Below are 10,459 nucleotides of genomic sequence, written 5' to 3'. Positions count from 1 at the left end.
GCGATCAGCGGCGACGTGACATTGCTCTGGGTGATCAGCGAAGGCGTGACTTTGCTCTGGGCGATCAACGAAGGCGTGACGTTGCTCTGGGCGATCAGTGGCGACGTGACATTGCTCTGGGCGATCTGCGAAGGCATGACGTTGCTCTGGGCGATCAGCGGCGGCGTGACGTTGCTCTGGGCGATCAGCGGCGACGTGACATTGCTCTGGGTGATCAGCGAAGGCGTGACGTTGCTCTGGGCGATCTGCGAAGGCATGACGTTGCTCTGGGCGATCAGCGGCGACGTGAAATTGCTCTGGGCGATCAACGAAGGTGTGACGTTGCTCTGGGCGATCAGCTGCGACATGAACTGTTGCTGTTGTGATGATAGCCGCCATCTTGTGCGTGTTACCTGGCGCAGCGGCCATTACGGGACTCACCATGGTGTCGCATTCCTCCGCGACACCCACAGTAAATGGAGAGCCAACAGTCAACAATGCATAGTCCATAAAGCTGCTAAGTGATGAACGTGGTCCCTCTCGTCTTAATTTATTCTGGAGAGGCTGGTTGACGCCATCACAAAAAAAGTCAATCAGTGCACAGTCCGGAAGATCAGAGAGGTAAGCAATGTTTGGATACTCCTGCATATATTCCTCCAACGATCTCGTGCCTTGCGAACTCCACAATAGCAATTGATTAATGTCCATACCGTAATGAGATCCTCCGGGAAAGCTGCTGGATCTTGGTGGTGGCGAAGTCTTCTGTAACGAAGCGGGAGTCATGGTAAGATCCAAATGCAAGCTTTATTAAGAATGTCGTACAGGCAGGGTCAATCAGGAGCAGACGAGAACAGCAAGGGACAGGCAGGATCGTAATCAGGGTGCAGGCAATGGTCAGGACAGGCGAATATCATTCGCAGAACAGTCTACAAGGCAAGGGTCAGGACAGGCAGCAACGGGTCAAAAACAGGAACAGGCAAGATCAATAACAGGCAGACAGAAAACAAGGAAACGCTCAGAATTGTCACAAGGAATCAAGACTTCGCCAACTGGTGGTGTGAGTTTGAGTCCTTTATAGTCCTGTTAATGTACTGCAGCTGGGTGTGGTGATTAGTGATTGATGGAGTGAGTGCAGGTGATTAGCAGAGAGGATTATGGGTAATGTAGTCCGGGAACTGACAGGAACAGACGGTGATCATAACACTACTACACTACGTCTGTATATCTGGTTCACTTTATCTGACTACACTTAAAATCAATTCAAGTGTTTGTGCTAATTAGTGCATTTATATTAAGTGTACTTAAGTACGGTTGGGAAAATGTAGGTGATACATTTTATGTTGGTCTCAGCATTAAAGGAAAGTGGACAGAGGGTCCTTTGTCCTCTGTTGAAGCTGTATCCTATGTTTTAACATATGGTTTTCTTTATGTACCGGAACCATTTCCATGTAAGGAACAAGGCTCTACTAGGATTGAATGGGAGACAGGGAATGGTCCCTGCTTTTTGGAGAAGGTCTTTGGGATACCAAGGAACTCCTGGATACCAGACCGGGAGACGACCATATTTAGACTTGTTTTTCTATATGTATCACATTCCTATACCATGAGCTATATAATGTATTCTCTCTCTCATTGGTTAAACCCATACTACACCCCTTGTACTCTTTCTCTCTCTTCTGCTAAATAAACTGAGACTATATTCTCCCTCAGCGCTGAGTAATTGTTTATTCAATTGCCAATTAAGAGGAGTGGGATGAGGCATTTAGGCGCCGTAATCTAACAGTAGGACTGTACTGTACTTTATATGTAGACTTGAATGTAGAGCAAATGTTCAAATATGTTTTCACAGTTAACGTTACATTTAACATAAGAAATAAACAAGGTTATCTAATAGTTGTTAACAATATAAAGTGACACAGTTTAACCATGCATATTTTACCTGTTTATATGGTCTGGTGTCCTGTCGTCGCCGGCATTGAAGCATGTCAAAACCCAATACAAAGTCCCAAAACTTGTCTGCATCCATTTCACTCACAAACGTCAACTGTCATCTGTCTGTCGCACAGCTACTTGGACATGTAACAACGCTCGGCTCATTGTTGCTCAAGTCTGAAATTGGGCTATTTTTACACTTGTGCTGTGATGACGCTTCTTTTCGGATGGTTTTGTTGCGCAGACCTGCTAACCCTGCACCTCAGTTTGACCTTCCTCCACTCCAAAGTCCCACCCCTTTCGGCTAGTCCTTAAATTTGGACACAGCTTACATGAAGCATTATTCTGATTATAGTTACCAGAGAAGGAAGATGAACTTTTGGGTACGCACTGTACAACTGGTTGTTTTAAAAGGTTTCTTTCTACATCTTAGCTATTGTCTGAAGGGCACAAGGTACCATTTTAATTTTATGTTGTGTGGTAAACTTTGAAGTGTTTATTTTATCGATCTCTTTCATTTGCTAATGTTGCTAATGTATTGCCTTGTCAGTGTTTCTCTTGATTTGCACTCCAGATAGATTGTTTACAGTATATCAGCACTTTTATTTTCTCTCTAGATTCAGTTTAAAGAAGTTTGTTACTGTCAGTGTTATAATTTGTTACTGTCAGTGCAATAATTCATATTATTCAGGCTTATTACAGTACAGTAAAGCAAGGTTATTACTAACATGTGATTTATTGTCACACTATTTATGGCGTAAGCTAATTAATTGCAAAAGTGTATTCATTAATGTATAGGTTTATGGACATTTGTATACAATTTGCAGGCAGATGTCTAATGTTTGTTTGTTTTTATTCAGCTCTTAAGGTGTTTTTGGAAATTAAATTCTTTATAAACATCAGTTCCTGAGAGTAAATTGCATCTGTTCAGTGGGGAATGCTACAAAAATAGCAGCATGACCATAAGTGAAGTTCCTAAATGTAATTTAGGGAGGAGCGAGCCCATCTAATCTCAATCTCCACACAATCTCCATTTATGTCGAGGGGGGCGAAATCCCCCCTATTTCTCTAAAAGTCAATAATGACCTTGATTTTTGTGGTGTTTAACTGAAGATGATTTGCTGTGCACCAATCTGTTAAATGCCGCAACTCTTCCCCTCCTGAAATGAGTCTGACTACTGTTGTATCATCCGCAAACTTTAGAATTTTGAAGGTTGGAACACAGTCGTAGGTATAGAGAGCATACAGGAGCGGACTCAGCATACAGCCCTGGGATGATCCAGTGCTGAGTGTGAGAGAGGAGGATACGTGAGAGCCCGATTTTACAGTTTGTGGTCTGTTGGTTAAGAAGTCCTTTATCCAGGCTTTATTGAGGGTGGAAGCTGCAGATCCAGTAATTTATTGATCAGAATATCAGGAATGATAGTGTTAAAGGCTGAGCTATAATCTATGAAAAGGAGCCTTGCATAGTTTCCTGCATGCTCTAAGTGATTAAAGGGATAGTTCACCCAAAAATGAAAATTTGATGTTTATCTGCTTACCCCCAGCGCATCCAAGATGTAGGTGACTTTGTTTCTTCAGTAATGATGATTTTTAACTGCAACCGTTGCCGTTGGACATAGTGGTGTATTAGAGGTAAAAAATTATATAAATACTGTTCGGTTTCTTGCACAAACCGATCGTTTTGTGTCTTAAGATATCAATGTGTCGTCACGAGCTGAAGGGTTTAATTTGGACTTGTCTAAGCAAGTTTTATTTACTGTTAATGTAGAAGTTCCCATCCACTAGCATTATTTGACTGACAGACGGCAACGGTTGGAGTTAAAAATCATCATTTGTGTTCTACTGAAGAAACAAAGACACCTACATCTTGGATGCTGGGGGTAAGCATATAAACATCAAATTTTCATTTTTGGGTGAACTATCCCTTTAAGTGCAGTGTGGAGGGCAATGACGATGGCATCCTCAGTACAACGGTTGTTTAACTGCTGTTAAAATACAGATACTTGCAGAAGAATTAAAATAAATAAAAAAATAAATAAATATTGCAGATTTTTTTCATGTTTGTAAAATCATCACAAAATGTTCTGTTTTTAAATTTGTGTTTATATTTGCCATTTATAGTCAACAAACTTGTGTAACTGCAGTATTGGCACCAATAGGATTAAAATTATCACATAACCTGAAGGTGGATAAAAAGCACATGCACAAGATGTTTGAGCAAGTGTATCATGTAGTCACACACAGACATCAAGAGTTTGGATATGAATCACAACAACGGTGACAATCCAAATGTATTAACAAAATGTTGATTAGTGATTTTTGGAGGCAATCCAGCCAGGCCACGATGATTATATATATATATATATATATATATATATATATATATATATATATATATATATATATATATATATATACAAACTATTTACATTGTTGCAGAGAAAATCTACCTTAAGAAGTGAAGGGTCAAGAGCCCAACTAAAGCAAACACTGATCTCCATGATTGTGACATCATATTTTGACCAATAAAACATCAACATCTAAACCTCTGTTAATACTCAACAATAACTTCTGTAGATGCATGACAGAAAATAAAGTCAATCTGGTTAGTAATAATTAATAAATAAACAGTGTTCGTCATTAATGCTTAATCATCCTTTAAATAATCACTTAATTAACTCATTAACTTTAACACAGCATCAATGTTAATTTAACACTGTAGATTGGGACAATATGCACTCTGAGCAGAGTTGATTTAACACTGGGAATTTTAGGGTTAGAGATAAACTCTGCAGGAAATTGGATCTTGATTAGACACAGAAAAGAGATCAGTGAATCAGACAAGTCCTAGATGATTATGGCATCATCACAACAACCAAAAACACCAACAACTTCTTGGTTTTTCTTGCCATAACAAATCTGCTTTATAAACACACAGTTAGAGCAGCCAGAGAAAACTAATGTTAACGAGTCAAGAGCCGAACTAAAGCAAACACTGATCACCATAACAGTGACTACATACTTTATTATTTTCAATAAAACATCAACATATAAATCTGTTAATTCTCAACAAGAACTTCTGTACATATGTGAAAGAAATAATGTCAAACAGGTTTGTAAACTGGTTTCACACTCAGTGTGGCTGGAAGTCAGTTGTAGTTCTACCAGAAAGACTCGGGATGCAAAGAAACGTTTGAATGCAATTTATTCAACAGTGTGAATGTAAATATCAAAGAAATGATAAAGTTCTTTGCGTAGGCTCCATCCATAGTACAATCCGGAGGGTAGCAGACGTTTGCAGATCCTGCCTGAAGATGAAGGCAGGGGCGGAGCCTACCCCCGATGTATGGACAGGGACCGTCCTGGTGGTGGTGGGGAGGATGGGGGTGAACACCGGCGATGGTATCTGTGAACACGATAGTGGGTGGGAACAGGACTTATATACTCAGGTGACGTGTAATGATTGGTTAGAAAATGAGCAATGACATGCATTAGAGTCTTCCGAGTAGAACTACCGCTAAACGCTCCCATTTCTTGTGTTTCTGCTCGTTTCTTCACTTTTCTGTTCTTATTTCTCTGTCCTTCAGTGATTCTGCTTATCAGGTGTTCATCAGTGTCTTAATTCACTCACTTCTTTTCATTCTCTCTGTCCAGTGGACTTTATTAGTGAACTAACATAGGAAATAGTGAATGAGGGTATAGGGTGTGATTTGGAACACAGTCTCTGAGTGTCATTTTTGAGACACTAGAGACAGAAGCAAAGAAATACCTAGAAGCAGCAGACAGGAAATTTATCAAAGTAGAGAAGTGAGGGACAGTGACAATGAAGGTGATTTAGTTGACGTTTCCTGCAGTCTCTACAATAATAAGGTTATTTTCTCTATATCAGAGCTAGAAAAACTCTCAAAATATGACCATGTCAAAAGTCTTGTGAATAGTGACTTCCAGGTTTTTATTAAATTGTATTATTATTGTTTTTGTTTTCCTTTCTTCTCAGAGTGGAAAGTTGAGCTAAACTTGTTTCAGGCAGCACTTTAATACAGAAGGGGACTTTTGGAAAGGGCTGAAAGTCTATCTGCAGGACTGAACCTATGCAGCAGTACACAGGAAAGAGAAAGAGAAATGTTTACTTTCTATAAATCACAACTTGGTAACTGGGCTCGTCCAGTTATCGTCATACTCAGGGGTTAAATTAAAAGTTTTCTTTATATATATATATATATATATATATATATATATATATATATATGGCGACCAGTGCGGGCGAGAGCGTGAGGGAACGGCGCGAGGCCGGTGACGCAAGTGATAACAAGCATCACCTGGGAGGCGCACCGGCCTTGAGTCTCTCACGGAGGAGCTCCGGGAGCATAAAAGGAGGAGCGACGACCGTGGAGGACGAGAGAGGACCAGGCCTGGACTTTATGTTATGGTTTTGTTATGTTTGTGTGGCCGGCAGACGTCCGCGAGGGTCTGCCGCCATTACTTTCGTTTTGTTCTTTGTTTATTTTGCATTAAAGTTACGTTGAATGTTCGCCGGTTCCCGCCTCCTTCTTCCCATATTTACAAACTGTGTTACATTGGTGCCGAAACCCGGGAGGAAGGAGGGACATGCTGTCGGAGAGCCCTCGCTCCTGAGGGGGATCACGGTGCTGCGGAGTTCGGGCAGCGCGGGAGTGGGAAGACCGCGAGAGGCTGCCCGAGGCGGTGGTGCTGGAGCCTAGTGAAAGGTGGGACGGAGAGCTCGAGGCCGTGCCCCTGGGACGAGGTGGGGTGGCTGCCATCCAAGAGGGAGCGGAGGAGTCGCCGCCGTTCGCCGTGGGCCGGAGCCTGCTGCCGTCCGCCATAAAGGGGAGGAGCAGGGAACGGGGGACTCGCTGCCGGCTGCCCTCAGTCAGTCGGAGGAGCCATCGCCGTCCACCGAGCGTCCAGTGCCACCGCATGGCACCGCGAAGAAGAGCCTCTTGGCAGGCTGAGGACCGAGCGGCAGTGTGTCGGGGAACCAGACCAAGAATTTTTTTTTTCTTTCTTTTTCCTCTCTCCCCTCTCTCGTCCTGTCGCTCCCCTTGCTTCCGTCTCCTTTCTCTCGTCTCGTCTGTCCTTACCCCCAGGTGCTGCGGCCGCCGAGACAGGCCCCGGGGCGGAGTAAGCGCAGTCGCGGGAGTACCCCCCGGCCTGCGAGGGGCGTTGGGGGTATGTGACGAGCAGGGCGGGCGAGAGCCGTGAGGGAACGGCGCGAGGCCGGTGACGCGAGTGATAACGAGCATCACCTGCGAGGCGTGCCGGCCTCGAGTCTCTCACGGTGGAGCTCCGGAGGCATAAAAGGAGGAGTGACATCAGTGAAGGACGAGAGAGGAACAGGCCTGGATATTATTTTATGTTTTGTAATGTTTGTGTGGCCGGCAGACATCTGCGAGGGTCTGCCGGCATTACTTTCGTTTTGTTCTTTGTTTATTTTGCATTAAAGTTACGTTGAATGTTCGCCGGTTCCCGCCTCCTTCTTCCCATATTTACGAACTGTGTTACATTGATGCCGAAACCCGGGAGGAAGGAGGGACATGCTGTCGGAGAGCCCTCGCTGCTGAGGGGGATCGCGGTGCTGCGGAGTTCGGGCAGCGTGGGAGTGGGAAGATCGCAAGAGGCTGCCCGAGGCGGTGGTTCTGGAGCCTAGTAAAAGGTGGGACGGAGAGCTCGAGGCCGTGCCCCTGGGACGAGGTGGGGTGGCTGCCATCCAAGAGGGAGCGGAGGAGTCGCCGCCGTTCGCCGTGGGCCGGAGCCTGCTGCCGTCCGCCATAAAGGGGAGGAGCAGGGAACGGGGGACTCGCTGCCGGCTGCCCTCAGTCGGAGGAGCCATCGCCGGCCGTCAGGAGGCGGTCGAGGATCGGGCCGTCCACCGAGCGTCCAGTGCCACCGCATGGCACCGCGAAGAAGAGCCTCTTGGCAGGCTGAGGACCGAGCGGCAGTGTGTCGGGGAACCGGACCAAGAATTTTTTTTTTCTTTCTTTTTCCTCTCTCCCCTCTCTCGTCCTGTCGCTCCCCTTGCTTCCGTCTCCTTTCTCTCATCTCGTCTGTCCTTACCCCCAGGTGCTGCGGCCGCCGAGACAGGCCCTGGGGGGGAGTAAGCGCAGTCGCGGGAGTACCCCCCGGCCTGCGAGGGGCGTTGGGGGTATGTGACGAGCAGGGCGGGCGAGAGCCGTGAGGGAACGGCGCGAGGCCGGTGACGCGAGTGATAACGAGCATCACCTGCGAGGCGTGCCGGCCTCGAGTCTCTCACGGAGGAGCTCCGGAGGCATAAAAGGAGGAGTGACATCAGTGAAGGATGAGAGAGGAACAGGCCTGGATATTATTTTATGTTTTATTATGTTTGTGTGGCCGGCAGACGTCCGCGAGGGTCTGCCGGTATTACTTTCGTTTTGTTCTTTGTTTATTTTATATTAAAGTTTTGTGGAATGTTCGCCGGTTCCCGCCTGCTTCTTCCCATATTTACGAACAGTCGATATGGCAATATCAACAATATAAAACATACAGTGATATGTTTTACATTGTATGTATTTATATGTGTTATTTGTCCAGAGCTGTATATATTCCACTTTTTCCCACTGTTCTTTTCTTTTTTCACTAATACACATTTATTAACATTAAATACCTTAATCCATGTTCCTGTCTTCTGCGTATGGTTCGCTCAGATATTCCAAGCTGGACTCGTGAGTAACCACATATCCTGTAGCTGGTTAGCTACTTCACTGAGGTTGGCGAAGACAACATTACTGATGTTACTGTTGGTCAAGGCCACAATCTATATGGCTTCTGAGTAAAAGAAAATCAGTGGAGGATGAACTGTCATCAACTTGCTCCACAATCATCATAAGGTCCTCCACAATTTCACCAACTTCCTCCATTGTTCAAAGAATTCTGTTCAGGGCATCACTTCTTTACCATCGACTGTGATTGGCGTCGCTTGTCAAAACAAACACGCCCCATAGCATAATCCACCCTTGACACTGATTGACAGGTTTCCGTGTAAGGCATCGGAAATGGAAATACTAAGGGAATTGTGATTCCATTTGAGTTTTGGCTGGCTTCACACGTGATGCTGAGAAAATGAAAAAAGCAGACGTGGTAACTGACATTGATATTTAAATATGACAGAGTCATAACTCATAAGACGTGGGAAACATAGTTGCAAATGGACTTCGCTTTTCCATTTGAAATTTGGCTGTCATTGTGGATTCATGTAAACGAAAATGTAAACTCTAATGCGCAATTTGCAATTCAGTTTGAATAAAGTCCGGAATATCATTCCATATATTTCACTCTGAAATGCATCATAATATGTAAGTGAAGTCTGTTGCAACTTCCATTTCAGTGTCTACTTTAGTCACTGGAACACTGGAGCTGGAACACACCAGTACCCAGTCAGCTCATCATCTCCTGGTTTCACAGATTCCCTGCACATCATTCCCTGCTCTCACTATTAATGCCCTCTTCTCCTGCACTACCTTGTCAGGTCTCATCAGCTACTACAACAACCTCATTGTCTACTCTTATGTCAAGCTCCACGACCCTATTACCTGTGATCTACTTACCTGTTGTTCCTGTTAACCATCCTAGTTCTCCTCAGCTCCTGCTCTCCTTCGCTCCACGCTCCTCGGCCCACACTGTATCTCCTGGGAAAACACAAAGACTGCATCACACACAGATAAGTCATACTAAGAAATTCCCTCTCCCTGCCTGCTTACCTGGACTGTTATCACTGCTGTGTTGTCTTCATCTCTGTTCAATAAACCTGCTGTTGATTGTATCACCTACCTCTGAGTCCCTTATCTGTGTGCTTACACAAGGAAAGTCAGTTTATTTGCAACACTCTCAGGCAGCCTTTTCACTCATGCAAGATCGACTCCTTTCTGTTTTTCAGAAATACACTGAAAAACTGCTTGCCAAATTCACATTTTAATAACATATTTCAAATCAATAAAACAATAAAATCAAGAACCATAAATGTTGTTTCTGATGCTCAAATAGCATCAAAGTGTTTATTTTAGGTTTGTCCAGCCACTGCACCTCTCAGAACTGTTTTTGTGGAAACCGCAGCTTCAGTGACACGAAGACTCAAGCTTTACTCTGACAGGACTGATTTCCTCTTCCTCTGTGTGTGACGTCTCTCAGCATCTCTCCATCGCTTATGAAGGTCACGTGATCACAGTGTGATGCTGTTGTCAAATGTTCACACGTTTGGTTTTCTCACTTACTGTGCTAAAGAGGAAATCGTTTGTGACCCTGTTTAGAAACACATGATGCATTCAAGAACAAGGCCGCAAAATTAAATAACTTTTAGACATTTAGATGAAACAATTCTGCTTCATCAGCATGTTTTAAGTTCATTGTTTAACTTCTATTGCTATTAATCAATCAGTGAATTGGAGGTTTTTCAAATGTACAGTTAGTGATGCTGGTGATGAAATATGTTTTTTAGATCACTGTCACTGCAATACCTTCCAGTGTTTTACAATCCCGCCTCCATCAGTTCCCATTCCAGGATAGTTGGTCT

General features: G+C 44.2%; 1 protein-coding gene across 1 annotated transcript in view; it reads right to left on the bottom strand.

Moving 5' to 3' along the window:
* Window positions 1–10,459, bottom strand: part of LOC137032441 (B-cell receptor CD22-like) — a 900,294-nt gene that overhangs the window by 618,870 nt on the left and 270,965 nt on the right. The gene's annotated exons all lie outside the window — the stretch shown is intronic.

The sequence above is a fragment of the Chanodichthys erythropterus genome, chromosome 12 (genome assembly GCF_024489055.1).
Source record: "Chanodichthys erythropterus isolate Z2021 chromosome 12, ASM2448905v1, whole genome shotgun sequence".
Classification (NCBI taxonomy): domain Eukaryota; kingdom Metazoa; phylum Chordata; class Actinopteri; order Cypriniformes; family Xenocyprididae; genus Chanodichthys; species Chanodichthys erythropterus.
This window is presented reverse-complemented; position numbering and strand designations above follow the sequence as displayed.